This window comes from Mustela nivalis, assembly GCF_964662115.1.
Source record: "Mustela nivalis genome assembly, chromosome: 6".
In the NCBI taxonomy this organism is placed as follows: Eukaryota; Metazoa; Chordata; class Mammalia; order Carnivora; family Mustelidae; genus Mustela; species Mustela nivalis.
Genome location: NC_139025.1, coordinates 138,611,455 through 138,627,799, shown reverse-complemented (window position 1 = coordinate 138,627,799; position 16,345 = coordinate 138,611,455). Strand labels below are relative to the sequence as shown.

General features: G+C 35.1%; 1 pseudogene across 1 annotated transcript in view; it reads right to left on the bottom strand.

Moving 5' to 3' along the window:
- The window catches only part of LOC309867647 (myocyte-specific enhancer factor 2A-like), a 1,299,761-nt pseudogene that overhangs the window by 39,157 nt on the left and 1,244,259 nt on the right, over positions 1 to 16,345 (bottom strand). The gene's annotated exons all lie outside the window — the stretch shown is intronic.

The following is a 16,345-nucleotide window of genomic DNA, read 5'->3' as shown; positions in this document are numbered from 1 at the left end:
ATAATTAGCGATGTTGTTCATGTGTCTGCTGGCCATCTGGAGGTCTTCTTTGGAAAAATGTCTATTCAGGTCCTTTGCCTCATGTTCTGATCAGATTGTTTGGTTTTTTTATAGTATAGATCTAAGTCCTTTATATATTTTGGATATGAACCCCCTGTTGGATATATCATTTACAAATATATTCATTTTTAAGTATATGAATATTTATTTAAATATTTATTTGTAAATAAATGGGAGAAGTCCCATTCAGTGGGTTGCCTTGTTTTGTTCATAGTTTCCTTTGCTATGCAAAAGCTTTTTATTCTGATACAGTCCCAATTGTTTATTTTTACTTTTGTTTCCCATCCCTTAGGAGACATCTAGAAAACTTTCTACAATTGATTTCAAAGAAATTAGTGCCTGTGTTTTCTTTTAGGAATTTTATGGTTTTGAGTCTCACATTTAGATCTTTAATCCATTTAAATTTTGTGTATGCTTTCAGACAGTGGCCCAGCTTTATTCTTTTGCATGTAGCTGTCCAGTTTTCCCAGCACCATCTGTTGAAGAGACTGTCTTCTCCCCATTGTCGATTCTTGCCTCTCTTATTGCACATTGACCATATAAGCATGGGTTTCTTTCTGGACTCTCTATTCTGTTCCATTATCTATACGTCTATTTTAGTGCCAATAGCACAGTTTTTTATTACCACAGCTTTGCAGTATATCTTGAAATCTGGAATATCTGGATATTCCAGATTTGGATATCTCCAGCTTTGCTGTTTTTTCTCAAGACTGCTTAGGCTATTTGGAGAATTTTGTGGCTCCATACAAATTACAAGATTATTTGTTCTGGTCTGTGAAAAATGTTGGTATTTTGAAAAGGATTGCATTAAATCTCTAGATTACTTTTGGTAGTATGGACATTTGAAAAATTTTTGTTCTTCCAATCCATAAACAAGAAGTATCTTTACATTTGTTTGGGTAACTTTTAAATTTCTTTCATCAGTGTTTTATGGTTTTCAAAGTAGAAGTCTTTCCCTTCCTTGGTTGAATTTATTCCTAAGTATTTTATTATTTTTGGTGTAATTTAAAGTGTGACTGTATTCTAGTAGTTTCTACTACTTCATTATTGTGTATACAAATATAACAGGTTTCTGTATATTAATCTTGTATCCTAGGACTGACTGAATTTATCAGTTCTTGGAGTTTCTTTAGTGGAGTCTTTAGGGTTTTTTACATACAGTACACCATGCCATCTGCAAAGAGTGACATCTTTACCTCTTCCTTACCAATTTAGATGTCTTTTTGAATAAAAGTAGTGAGAATGGACATTCCTGTCTTATTCCTGGTCTTAGAGGAAAAACTCTGGTTTTCACCATTGAGTAAGAGGTTAGGTATGAGTTTTTCATATACTGCTTTTATTATGTTGAGGTATGATCCCTCTAGACCTAGTTCGTTGAATGTTTGTATCATGAATGGATGTTGTACTTTGCCAAATGCTTTTTCTGCATCTATTGAGATAATCAGATGGTTTCCACCATTCTCTTATTAATGTGGTATGTCACAGTAATTGATTTGTGAATAATGACCCATACAAACCCCTCTTGCATCCCTGAAATAAATCTCACTTCATCATGGTAAATGATTTTTTAAAATGTATTGTTGGATTCAGTTTGCTAATATCTTCTTGTTGAGGAATTTTTGCATCGATGTTCATTCACAGATATTGGCCTGTTATTTTTCTTTCTTTGTAGTGCCTTTATTTTGTTTTGGTTATCAGGGTAATGTCGACTTCATAGCATGAATTTGGAAGCCTTCTCTCCCCTTCTAGTTTTAAAAAATACTCTGAAAATGATAAGTATTAACTCTTTAAATCTTTTGTAGAATTCACCTGTGAAGCCATCTGATCCTGTGTTTTTATTTGTCAAGAGTTTCTGATTACTGATTTAATTTCATTGCTAATAATCATTCTGTTCAGTTTTTGTTTTTGTTTTTCTTCCTGTTCCAGTTTGGGTAGGTTGTATGTTTCTAGAAATTTAATTATTTCTTACGGGTTGTCCAATTTTGTTGGCATACCATTTTTCACAATATTCTCTTATAATCTTTTACATTTTTGAGGTGTCGGTTGTTATTTCTCTTCCTTTATTTATGATTTCATTTATTTGATTATTCTTTTTTCTTCATGAGTCTGGCTAAAGGGTTATCAATTTTGTTGCTCTCTTCAAAGAGCCAGCTATTAGTTTCATTAATCTTTCTTGGTTGTTGTTGTTGTTGCTTTTTGAAGTCTCTATTTTATTTCTTTTTGTGCTAGATTATTTCCTTCCTTCTACTGGCTTTGTTCTTTTATTTTCCCCCTACCTCTTTTAGGGGTAAGGCTAGGTTGTTTATTTGGCATTTTTCTTGTTTCTTCAGGTAGTCCTGCACTGCTACAAACTTCCCTCTCAGAACAGCTTTCGCTGAATCCTAAAGATTTTGGACCATTGTGCTTTCATTTTCATTTATTTCCATGTATTTTTTCATTTCCTCTTTGATTTCCTGGTTGACCCAGCATGTTATTTACCCTCCATGTTATGTGTGTAAACAAACTGAGCAATCTGAACATCAACAACTCTTTTAGATCCCCCACTACTGAGGTCGCAGAGTAATTTCTGCTCTCCAAATTGGACACAGATGTGCAGATACAGAAAATCATAAAATACCAGAGCCACAGCAGAAACTATCACAAAAAGAAATACCAAGGTAAAAAAAACCTAAACTGTAATTGAGGAATTCCTGAAGTCTCAGAGAAGACAAATATAAAAGTTAAAAACTCCTGGGGGGGGGAGGGTTTGGGCTTTGGGGTGCATGTATACACTTTTTTGAGTTTTATGCCTCTCACGTTCTCACAGTAAAGATCAGTGAAAAATCCCTCTGTGCTTCTAAGCAGGGAATATGGGAAAAGTGATCATTTTGAAATACACCAGAACATTCTGTTCTTTACAATGCCTGCCTTCAAGACAAACTATTCTATGACAGCAGAGCCCAAGTAACCTAGGGAAAAGGAAATATCCAGCTCCAGCTCCCTCAAGCCTTTAACATGAGCAAAGGGAAATATTCACCTTTAAACCCCTCTATCCATTCTGTCCCACCTAAAGATGGGGGGCAGGGATTGAGAAACAGGTTTAAAGTTTACAGGCCACAGGCACAGGTTCACTAAAAGACTGAGAACTAATCAGAAGACTACAGAACACTTCCCCTCTCCCCATACCATACCACCACATTACTAAAGGTCTTTTTATTGCAGTTCCTTTTCCCAGGACATCATGCCTGGTTCCAAAAAAATTTACAAGGCAAACTTCATGGCAAAAAAACACAGTTTGAAGAGAAAAGGGAAGCATCAAAACTACTCATATTTAACAAAAATGTTGATCAGACCAGCAATACATGCTAATTAACATGCTAAGGGAGTCTAATGGAGGAAAAGCAGACAATATATGTGAGTAACATAACTAAAAAGACAGAACTTCTAAAAAACTTTTTTTTGTTGTTTTTAATGCTCATGATAAAAAATACTCTAAGAGAAATGAAGAAAGTCTTTGATGGGATCATTAGCAGGCTGCAAACTGATAAGGACCTCTAAGCTAAGGTATATGTCAACAGAAACTTCCAAAATTGAAAATCAAAAAGACCAAAGACTGAAAAAAATAGAATGAAATATCCAAGAACTGTGGGACAACTAAAAAAGTATAACATATGCATAACATGAATACCAGAAGGGGAAGAAAATGAAAGTAAGAAACATTTGAAGCAATAACATCTGAGAATTTTCCCCAAATTAATGTCAGACAGCAAACCACAGATCAAGGAAGAAATGCAACAACCCTGCCCCGCCCCCTGCAAAAAACAAAAAACTACATCTAAGTATAGTCGATATAAAGTATAGAAAATAAAAAATCTTGAAAGAAGCTGGGAGAGTGGGGGAAACACCGTACCTACAGAAGTACAAATATAAGAATTATAAGCAATTTCTCCTCAGAAACAATATAAGAAATAAGACAGTGGAGTAATATATACAGTATTAAGGGGGGAAAATCCACCAATCCAAAATTCTGTATCTTGAGAAATTACACTTTAAAAGAAACAAAGACCCTCTCAGACAAACAAAATTGAGGGAATTCATGGTCTATAGATCTGCCTTGCAAGAAATGTCAAAAGAAATTATTCAAAAAGAAGGTAACTCCTACAGAACAAAAACTCATGTAGAATATCAAAGAATATCAAGAATATCAAAAAAGTAATAAGGGAAGATAAAAGCTTTTCTTTTTTTTCTTAATTGACATAACAGATAACAGTCTATTCAAATAATAATAGCAACAAAATACTAATGGAATGAATTACAGTAATGACATGGAATGGATAGAAGGGAGGAATTGGGAATACTTGTTATTATACGGTTATTGTACTACCTGTAAATCTATAACTGTGAAGTGTTTATCTGAAAGTAGATTTATACTGCAAACTCTAGGGCAAACACTAAAAAAATAAAAATAAAAAGTGAACTATAACTGATCTGCTAAGGAAGGTGAGAAAATGGAATCATATACTCAACTAAACCCACAGAAAGCAAGAAAAGACCATAAACAAAAAAAGGAACAAAGAATTAGAGCAACCATTAGAACACAAATATGGCAGTTATTAATCTAACTGTATCACCAATCACTGTAAAAGTCTATGGTCTAAATACACCAATTAAAAACCAGATTGTCCATATATCAAAACCAATACTCAATTATATTCTGTCTACAAAAAAAAAAAAAACCACTTAAAGGACACATAAATGATTAAAAGTAGAGAAAGATATACTTTGCTATAACACCAATCAAAACTAACATAGCTACATTAATTTCCAGCAGAGCAATCTTCAGAGCAAGGAGAATTATCTCAAATGAAGAAGGGCATTAAAAATTGATAAAGGAGTCAATTCTTGTGAAGACATAACAGTCCTTAAAGCATATAAACCTAATAACAAAGCATCATAATATATGAGACAAAGTGTTAAAACCTCAAGGAAATACAGAGAAATTTACTATTATAGGAGGAGACTTCAACATAGGACAAATAGATATTAAAGGGATTTGATGTTACCAAAAAGAAGAAAACAGACATCTTGAGTAAATTTAGTGAAAGCTATTAAATTAGACAGCATTTTATTTACTACATTTCTATCAGAAATGTTGAATATTGGTTCCAACAGGCAGAAAAATCAGTAAGGGCATAACTGAACTCAACAGCATCATCAAGCAATTTAATATAACTGACATCAAATTCACCAAATAACAGAAGAATATACATTACTGTCAAGCTCACATGAAATATTCAATAAGACAGACCACATTCTGGGCCATAAAATACCTCAACAAAGTTATAAGAATAGAAATCACAAAGTATAGGTTTTCAGATGACAATGAAATTAAATAAATCAGTAACAGAAAATTGGCTGGAAAATATCAAAATACTTAAACAACATACTTTTATTTTGTGTGTGTGCTTTTATTTTTTAATTTATTTTTCATTTAAATTTAAAGAGCCAACTTATAGTACATCATTAGTTGAATATAACACCCAGCAGCATACTTCTAAATAACATAGAGGTCAGAGAAGAAATCTCAAGAGAAATGAAAAACTATTTTGAACTAGATCAAAGTACTCAGGTACTGAGAGTGAAAGCAATGCTTAGAGGGAAAATAGTATTAGATGCATAAACTAAGAAGAAAGATCTAAAATCAAAAATCTAAGCTTAAATTAGATTAAAATTAAATCCAAAGGAAGGAGAAGAAACAATAAGAATTAGAACAGCAAACACTTAAGTTGAAAATAGGGAATCAAAAGGGGAAAATGTTATGACCAAATACTAATTCTCTGGGGGTGGGGAGTGATTCATAAACCTCTAGTCAGGCTAACTAGGAACAAAGATAGACATTACTAATACTAGAAATGAAAAACTGACATTACAACTCAACTACAAATCCCACTGACATTAAAAAGATAACAGAGGAATATGAACAGCTCTATGCCTGCAAATTTGATGAGCTAGATAAAATAGGCCAGTACCTTGGAAGCCACAATGTGCCAAATCTCAAACAAGGAGAAATCAATACAAGCCTATTCAGATCATCTATTAATCAATAGTAAACAACCTTTGAAAACTGAAAGCATCAGCCCCAGATGGATTCACTGGTGAATTCTACCAAACATTTAAGGAATTATATCAACATTTTACAACCTCTTCTAGAAGACAGAAGCGGAGGGAATACTTCCTAACTTATCCTATGAGGATATAACTTATCCAATGGTACCTATAAGGGACTAAGACTACCCTAAATACCAAAACCACATAGATGAACAAGAAAATAAAACTACAGGCCAATATTTCTTATGAACATAGATGTAAAAACACTCAACATAATATCAACAGAACCCAATAAATATGTATGTACCTTCAGTAGGTGAATGGATAAACTGTGATACATCCAGACAATGGAATATTATTCAACTCTAAGAAGCCATAAACGATCACGCCATGAAATGACATGTAGGAACCTTAAATGTATTATTACTAATGGAAGAAAACAATTTGAAAAGGCTACATACTATATGATTTAATTTGGGAAAATTTAATTTGCAAAAATCCCAGGAAATTCAGAAAAGTCAAAACTAAGGAGTCAATAAAGAGGTAAGTGGTTTTCAGGGGTTAGCAGGAGGGATTATTTTTAGGGCAGTGAAACTATTCTGCATGATATTATAATGATGACTACATGTCATTATACAACTGTCAAAACCACAGAGACTGTACAACACTGAGGATGAACCCCGAAGTAAACCATGGACCTTGGGCGATGATGTTGTTCAATGTAGCTTTAACAGTTTAAAAAAAGGTACCATACTCTGATGTAGGATATGGTAGTCAGGGAACTGTGCATCTGTGGGAGCACAAAGTATACGCAAACTTTCTCCTTGATATTGCTGTGAATCTAAAACTGTTCTAAAAATAAAGTCTATTTTTTTTAAATGGGTTAAACAAAAAAAAGGGGGGGGGTTGCCTGGGTGGCCCAGTGGGTTGAGCCTCTGCCTTCGGCTCAGGTCATCATCTCAGGGTCCTGGGATCCAGCCCTGCATTGAGCTCTCCTGCTCAGCAGGGAGCCTGCTTCCTCCTCTCTCTCTCTGCCTGCCTCTCCATCTACTTGTGATCTCTCTCTCTCTGTCAAATAAATAAATAAATAAGATCTTTTAAAAAAATGGGTTTAAAAAAAAAAGTCCATAAATGTACCTTTAAATAGTCTTTAGAACTGGAAACAGTGTTAACTGCAGCATTTTCTCTCCTCACCAACAACTACGATATGCTTTTCCTTCCATGAACTTTGTCTCATTACCGACCTACATTTATAATCAATCATTACAGTAGTTATTGAAGAAGCTGAGAATCTTTAATATGATTAAGGTAATTGTTTCTACTACAAAGTTGTTCCCACAGGTATAAAATTGACTATACTATTATATTACAAATATAATCTACACATGTAAAAGAGAAGCAACAATTAAAATGCATTTCACTGTACAAATGAAAGATATTCCTTATTTTTCAATAAATTTCCTATGTAGCATGATAAAATTAAAATGTAACATGATTTAATAGTTTTCAGTAAATTTAGGCAAGATGTATGTGTTCTTCCTTTTGGTAACATCAGATGCATTTAACATCTATACCTCTTAGCACTTGATTACTTTATTCTCTTAAGTTTATAGAGATCGATCTCCTTAAGTTCTTAAGGCCTTGTATTTTTTTATATTTCACAGTACACCAAGTATAAAGTGCCACATATTATATAACCAGAAAAATAAGCCACATTTTTGTGGACTGACTGAAAATAGGGTTAAAAGTTTTTTTTTTTTTTATTAAACTTTCATGTGACGAGAAAAGTTAATGAGCCAAAGCAATGCAGCCTGCTTATGGCACTTACTTATATGAAAGGTGTCCACACATCCAAAATACTTTTTATGAAGTATTTTTGAATACTGGCCTATAGCTGATATTTTAATTCTCAGTATGAAACACAAATTACAAGTTATGTTAAAACAAAACAAATAACAAAAAAACCCCTCAACATCTGCTGAAATATTTGTTTTCGTTTTTAAGGAAATGGAATTCAGGTGGGGGGTACAACAACAGAGAGAATAAAAAGATAACGATAAAGTTTAAGGTAAAAAACATTCTGCCCAAGATGCTAGATTGTAACAAAATAATAAGATACAAAGGAAAAAAATAAGCCTTCAGAGTCTCTACATTTTGCCTCTACTTCAGAGTTTGCAGTTAAGAAATTTTTGGATGGCATATAGAGATTTCCTTCTAGACATCAGTTTTCCATCTAAAATTGGGTATTAGTCAGTCTCCTAATTGGTATACTGTTAATTAGTAATGTTGCAATCCAGCTACATTTCAGTTCATGTATTTCATGTGAAGCAGATAACATAACATAAAATTAGGCTAGAGAATACCTTGGTAGGGAGTTGGCTTGTCCTTCTCCCCTCCCTCTGGCTCTTGCTCTTTCTCTCTCAAATAAATAAATAAAATCTTTAGGGGCGGAAAAAATCATCCCTTGTTTACTTGTACCTAATGCCATTACCAAAGACATAATATAATGACCTAAAAAGTGAGCTAGTATCACACAGACAAGAACCAGGAAGAAAAGAAATCGTAACAGAGATTAAAGCCACAATAAGGAAATTCAAAGGATCAAAACAAACAAACAAAAAATTAGTATGAATAAAAACATCAAAAGAAAGTATATTAAAAAAGCACACAACTGGAAAGAAAAAATATTTGTTTAAAAATAAAACATCAGAGAAATTTCTGGCTGTGTTCTTCTCTGGGATTTTTTTTGGTTTCACATCTCACATTTTAGATCCATAATCCATTTGAGTTTATTCTTGTGTATAGTCTAAGAAAGTGGTCTAGTTTCATTCTTGCGCATGTAGCCTTTTCTGACACTGGTCATAGCAATATTCTTCTAGACATGTCTTCTGAGGCAAGAGAAATAAAAGCAAAATGCAAACTCTTGTGACTACATTGAAAACAGCAAAGGAAACAAGTGACAAAACTAAAAAACAAGCTAGGGAATGGGAAAAGATATTTGCAAATGACATATCCAATCGAGGGGAATTATCTAAAGTATATAAAGAACTTATACAACTCAATACCCCAAAAAAACAAATAACCCAAATAAAAAATAGGAAGACGATATGAACAGACATTTCTCCAAAAAACACTTTCAGACGGCCGACAGACACATGAAAACACTCATCATCACAGGAATACGAATCAAAACCACAATAAGATAATCATGTCACACCTATCAGAATGGCTTAAATAAAAAAATGCAAGAAACAACAAGCATTGGAGAAGATATGGGAAAAAAAGAACCCTTGTGCACTCTTAGTGGGAATGCAAACTGGTGCAGCCACTGTGGAAGACTATGAAGAGTCCTCAAAAAACTAAAAATAGAACTACCCTACAATCCAGTAATCACAATACCGGGTATTTACCCAAAGAATACAAAAACACTAATTCAAAGGGATATATGTACCCTTATATTTACTGCAGCATTTGTTACAAGATATGGAAGCACTCCAAGTGTCTACAGATTGCAGAATAAAGGAGATGTGTTATATATCATTAGAATATTATTGAACCATAAAAAAGAATGGAATCTTGCCATTTGCACCAACATGGATGGATCTAGAGAGTATACTGCTAAATAAAATAAGCCAGTCAGGCAAAGACAAATACCATATGCTTTCACTCATGTGTGGAATTTAAGAAACAAAACGAATGAATAAAGAAAAAAAGAGAAACCAAAAAAACCAGATTATCAACTTAGAGAACAGTAGATTACCAGAGGGGAGGTGGAGTGGGGGATGCGTGAAATAGGTGAAGGGGATTAAGAGTACACTTACCTTGATGCACTCTGAGTAATATATTGGACTCTGAATCACTATACTGTACACCTGAAACTAATACAACATGTTAACTGCACTGGAATTAAAATTAAAAAAAAAAAAAAAGAAAGAAAGCAAAGTATAGCCATACCAAATGAAAAAAATTAAAAATTAAAAAAATAAAACAATACTGAAAGGTCACAAACTTCAGACACACACACACACACACACACACACACTTTAAGTAATCAAACTCATGTCATATTCTGCATAAGTTACTGAATGTTAAATCACTTGTTGGTGAAAAGAAAAATATACTCAGTCTGATGCTGGCAAAACTGAAAGCCAGAACGCCTTGAACTAAACTTTGCAATGTTCTAGGGAAAAGGAATGGGGTCCTAGACCAAGCCATAGTGCAAGTACAAAGTAACAAACATTTTCAAACATAAAAATACTAAGGAGGGTCGCCTGGGTGGCCCAGTGGGTTAAAGCCTCTGCCTTCGGCTTGGGTCATGGTCTCAGGGTCCTGGAATCAAGCCCCATGGCAAGCTCTCTGCTTGGCGGGGAGCCTGCTTCCCCCTCTCTCTCTCTGCCTGCCTCTCTGCCTACCTGTGACTCTGACAAATAAATAAATAAATAAAATCTTTAAAAAAAATACTAAGGAAATATAGCACCCAGAAACTCTTCTTGGAAGAAAAACAAAACAAAACTACTAGCTGGAAAAAACCTAGTCATCTAAGTAAAATGTAAATTGGGAAAGACTGGGATTTTTTTCAGTTTTGTTCAATGCTGCATATTCAGTCAGCTTCTAAAATGCCACATGGCACTGAGTGGTGCTAAAGAATTCTCTAAATTAATCCATAAAGCATGAAACAGATTACAACAACAAAAGGAAGCAAGAACCACAGTAAAGAATAACTGATAACTAATGAATCCTTTCAATTGAGAACTATGACTAAAATACTGGAAATTTAGATCACAGAATAGAATAGGACTATTAATTTTAACAAAATCAAAAAATAGCAAATTGAGATTTCTGACAAGATGTTGACACAGGATCTACCTCCCTTAGAATTAAACCAGTGGTGGGGCACCTGGGTGGCTCAGTTGGTTTAGCGTCTGCTGTCAGCCCAGGTCATGATCTTGGGTCCTGGATAGAGTCTTGCATCTCGGTCCTTGCTCAGTGGAGAGCTTACTCCACTCACGGCCTGCTGTTCCCCTTGCTTGTGTGTGCTCACTCGCTTGCTCTCTCTTTCTCTCTGGCAAATAAATAAGATCTTTTAAAAAATTAAAAATTTAAAAATGATAAAAAGCAGTTTTGGGGTGCCTGTGTGCTCAGTTGGTTAAGCATCTAACTCTGAATGTGAGGGATGTCTTGAGCTCAGGTCATGAATTCAAGTCCCACATTGGGATCCCTAATGGACACGGAAGTTTACTTAAAAAATAAAATAAAACAAAATAAAATAATATAATATAAAATAAAAGGAGCAGTTTCAGTTCAGCTTATGCCTCTCATCTTCATTTCTGGGACACCTACTACCTGCCACCTCATAAGAGGGATTAATATCAGAGCATCACAGAAGCAATGGTTTGTATAAGAGTCTGAAAAAAATGGGTAGGGACTGACTAACCTCTGGCATTGGCTACCTAACCATTCTTAATCAAAACCTCCAAGGTTGGGGCACCTGGGTGGCTCAGCTGGTTGAGCATCTGACTCATGGTTTTGGTTCAGGTCCTGATCTCAAGGGTTGTGGGATTGAACCCTGCATTGGGCTCCTCACTCAGAGAGGAGTCTGCTTGAAAGATTCTCTCCCTCTGCCCCTTCCCCGACTCAAGCCTTCTCTCTAAATAAATCTTAAAACAAAACAAAACAAACAAAAAAACAAATCCAAAAACAAAACAAAACAAAATACAAACCAAGCCCCCCCCCATTGGTAGATTTCCATCTAGATAGAGTATCTTCTTCCAGTGCTCTTTTCTGTTGGGGACTCTGTGTAAAGCTGAATCTGAAGAGTTCTTCCCCCCCCCCCCCATTTTATTTTATTTCTTTTCAGTGTTCCAAAATTCATTGTTTATGCACCACACCCCATGCTCTGTGCAGTACGTGCCCTCCTTAATACCCACCACCCATCCCCATACCCCCACCCTCCTGCCCTCCAAAACCTTCAGTTTGTTTCTCAGAGTTCACAGTCTCTCATGGTGTGCTTCCCCCTCTGATATCCCCTTTAAGGACACAAGGAGTGATATGATTATGTCATTTTTTAATGCCTGAGGCCCTTAAACAAATTGAAATCAATAAGATGTTATAAAATAGTGCAAATATACAAACAAAACAAAGAATAAAATCCAAGTAAACTGGCAAGTCAAGAGATACTATCAGACTACATTAAAAAGAAAAATCCAGCCATATACTATATATAAAACATATACTTAAAGCATTAAGTACAAAGTAAGGTTGAAAGTAAATGTAGAGAGCTAGACCTACTGAGAAAACACTAGCTGTAAGAAAGGTATAACTATGTTAAAGTAAGATGAAATAGACTTAAAATTGGAAGTCTCACTGAAAACAGAGAAGATCAATATATATTGAAAAATTCATCAAGAAGGTAAAATAATTCTAAATATGTATGAGCCTAATGGTATGTAGTCTCAAAATATATAAAATAGCATGTATTATATTAATAAAATGTTGAAAGAAATTGACAAACCTGCTTCTAGGTAAGATGAAGTAACTGATAGAAGACTAAATAACCCACTGACATCAACCAGAAAAACAAGATAAAATACAACAAAAGACACTGGAAAGTTCCTGCAGGAAAAAGGACTTGAGTTGCCAAGACTCTAGAGGGGTGAAAACCTGACAGATGTGAATTGGTCTTCTGCAACTGTTTTTTCCTTGTAGCCCTTTACAGGATCTGTAAAGGGAGATGAAGGATCTGTGTATAGGGAGATGAAGAATCTAACCTTTGTATGGGCAATGGGTTGCTGCTAATTAATCGCTCTTGTCCTGGGAGCTGAACACTGAAAACTCCAGGGGTTGATAAACTAGTGAGAAGGGAGGAGCAGAAACTGAGGTGATCACTCTGAGGCTGTGTTCAGTAATATTCTGTAACTCCCTAGATTCACAAATTGGGTTTCCTAGGTCCCATTTTCCTATACTCTAGATCCCATGATATGGTTTCTATTTACCTTGTACACACAGACTACTGAATGTGCGCTTTGCTAAAATAATTGGAAGTATTCACTGTATTATGTTCTCATTTATAAAAGAAAATTGTCAAGGGTCAGTGATCTGCGTTGCCGTAAAATATGTTTGTATTCAAATACATGTATGCTTGTAGCTTTCACTGTCTTTTAAAGGTAATAATGAAATGAAAATAATGAACATAAGATTGTCAAAGTGAGCATAAAACTGATGTCAATAATTCATATTTAAAAAAGGAACATTGGTGAATACTAAGCAAGGATCAGTACATAAAAAATAATCCAGTTTGGCATTTAGGTGTAAAGGAAAGATGGTAAAAGCCCCTTCCCTCAGTCCCCACCTTGCTCACCCAGACTGGCCAGGACCAATTATGGTGTTGTTCATCCAATAATTTAGAAATGCATGACTGGATGACTCTACCACCTCCCAAGTAAATCTGCTACATCAAATAAAAATGGTAATTTCTCCATGGAAAGAAATACCAGTCTTTAGAATCTGATTCAGCAATATTAATTACTGTGATACTATAATTTTATTTCCATTTCAAATCAACCCCTTCTCTAGAGGGGGAAAAATACAAATTGCCAAATATTCTTTTTGTATTAATAAATTAAATATTAAAAGCCTGAACTTTTAAGACATATAGACACACAAATAAGCTTTTTTTGGCAAGGTTAAAAAGAGCTTGCTTTAAAAAGCCAATTTTAGGGCGCCTGGGTGGCTCAGTGGGTTAAGCCGCTGCCTTCGGCTCAGGTCATGATCTCAGGATCCTGGGATCCAGTCCCCCATCAGGCTCTGTGCTCAGCGGGGAGCCTGCTACCTCCTCTCTCTCTGCCTTCCTTTCTGCCTACTTGTGATCTCTCTCTGTCGGATAAATAAATAAAATCTTTAATAAAAAAAGCCAATTTTAGCTTTTAAACTAATTACACTGAAATGAAAAAAAAGAAAAAAGCTCCTTAAAAAGTTTCATCACCAACTTCTAAAATCAAGTAATTCAAGTGGAGCTCTTTTTTTTATGGGTTCTCAAATTAAAGTTTAGCAATTTGACCCATATTAAATAACCAATTAAACACAAATCGGAGCGGCACCTGATTGGCTCAGTCGGTTTAAGCATCTGCCTTGGGCTCAGATCATGATTCTAGGATCCTAGGATTGAGTCCCATATCCAGCTCCTTGCTCAGCAGGGAGCCAGCCTACTTTTCCCTATGTGTGCTATTTCCCCAGCTGATATGCACACTCTTGTGGTCTCTACTGTCTCACTCTTTCTCTGACAACAAACAATAATCTTTAAAAATAAATAAATAAATAAATAAATAATGAATTGTTATTGGAAATTTGTGTTTTGTACATAGTTCTCAATTTCTAAAAGGAAATATTTTAAAAAATCAAATTCTTTTATAATGTTCTATAATGAAACATACTCTTACCTTCAAAATAAAACCTGAACTAAAATGTTAGTGCTACATCCAGTTATCATTAAATTTCATATATTAAATCTCCAAATCTCATTGCTTCTGTCCAGGCAAGGGCTAGACAACCTGCATCTCCAATTGCTATTACTCCCAAATCTGATTCCGTGATCCCCACCAACCTCCTAGCTAGACACTCTACCTTTTTATTTTTTTTTGAGAGGGAGCAGCTTGCATTCATATAAGCAAGCAGGTTGGGGAGAGGGGTTTAGCAAAGGGAAAGGGAGACAGAGACTCCTAAGCAGGCTCCATACCAAGCATGGAACCAACTGCAGAACCCTGAGATCATGACCTGAGCCAAATCCAGTCAGACACCCAACTGAGTCACCCAGTCCCTCCTATTCTAATCAGCCTACATTGTTGTTAACCTGGACTTCAAGCTCTGTAATTCTGCTCAAATTTTCACCTCTGCTAAAAAACAGTGTGCCCCCATCTCTTAAACAATCTTCCCCAGTTTAACGGCACCTTCTGTGACAGCAACCTCAGGAATACTCTTACCATCACAATCACTTCTGGGAGGTGAGGGGGAGTAAAATCATACTGAGTTTTGTTTAAGTATGAGCCTCTTCTATTCTATACTTTATGTTTTTTTTAGAGAAAGAACTTCATGCATTTTTATATCCCCAATATCTAGTTAGTATTTGGAATAGAATTCAATATAGTCCATTCAGAAAATATTTACTGAGTATCCAATATACTCCAGACACCTTTCTTGTTCTAGTGAAAAATCTCTACATCTCTACGACTGATCTCACAGAGCTTGCATTCTAGTTGGGGAAGCCTACATCACAGAATGAATGAGGAATATGTAATATACAGCAGTTATATGAAGTCCTTAATAAAAAAAAAAAAAGAGAGTGAGAGAGAGAGAGAAAGCAAGGAAGTAAGTACTATCATATGGGATTAAGATTTGAGAAAGAATTAATGAGATGATGACAATAACAGCAACTGCAACAGCAGTATTTATCATATGCTAACCAATATCCTAACTGCTTTAGATGCAGTTAGGAACAGCAACAAAGGCAAGCCAACAATAATCTCATTATTATCCTCAAAAGGAAACTGACAGACTAAGAAGGTACCTACCAAGGTCACATAGCAAAGTCAGTCAAGTTGTCTAACCCGGGCATGCTTTTAACAGTTATGCACAACCACAGTTCAGCTCACTTTTTTTTTTAAGGTTTTATATATTTATTTGTGAGAGAGAGAGCGAGTACGAGCAGGGGGAGAGGACAAAGCAGACTCCTTGCTGAGCAGGGAGCCCAACTCTGCTGGAGCTCAATCCCAGGACTCTGAGAACATGACCTGAGCCCTGAACCAAAGGCAGATGGCAAACCACTGAGTGACCGAGCCACTCATGTCATGAGATACCGTGACAACAGGTGAGTGCTTGCTGTGAACAAAAATGATAAACACTGACAACTTCTCAAACTTATTCTTAAAATAAGTTTTAAGTTTCTATAGGATAATTACCAGAGCAGAAATTACACAAGACAATATCACAAAATCACATGGATACATCTTGTAAAGAAGTAATCTGAAACAAATAAAAACAGTGTAGACACTATCATTCCAATAATAGTTGAATGTCAAATATCACAGTTTATATAGTGAAACAAGTTACTACAACTTCCAATTTTCCATATTAACAAGAAGGGTTAAATGAAATGACTGATTCAAACTCCTCTTTTCAAATATCTCAACTACATTTTACAAAGCAA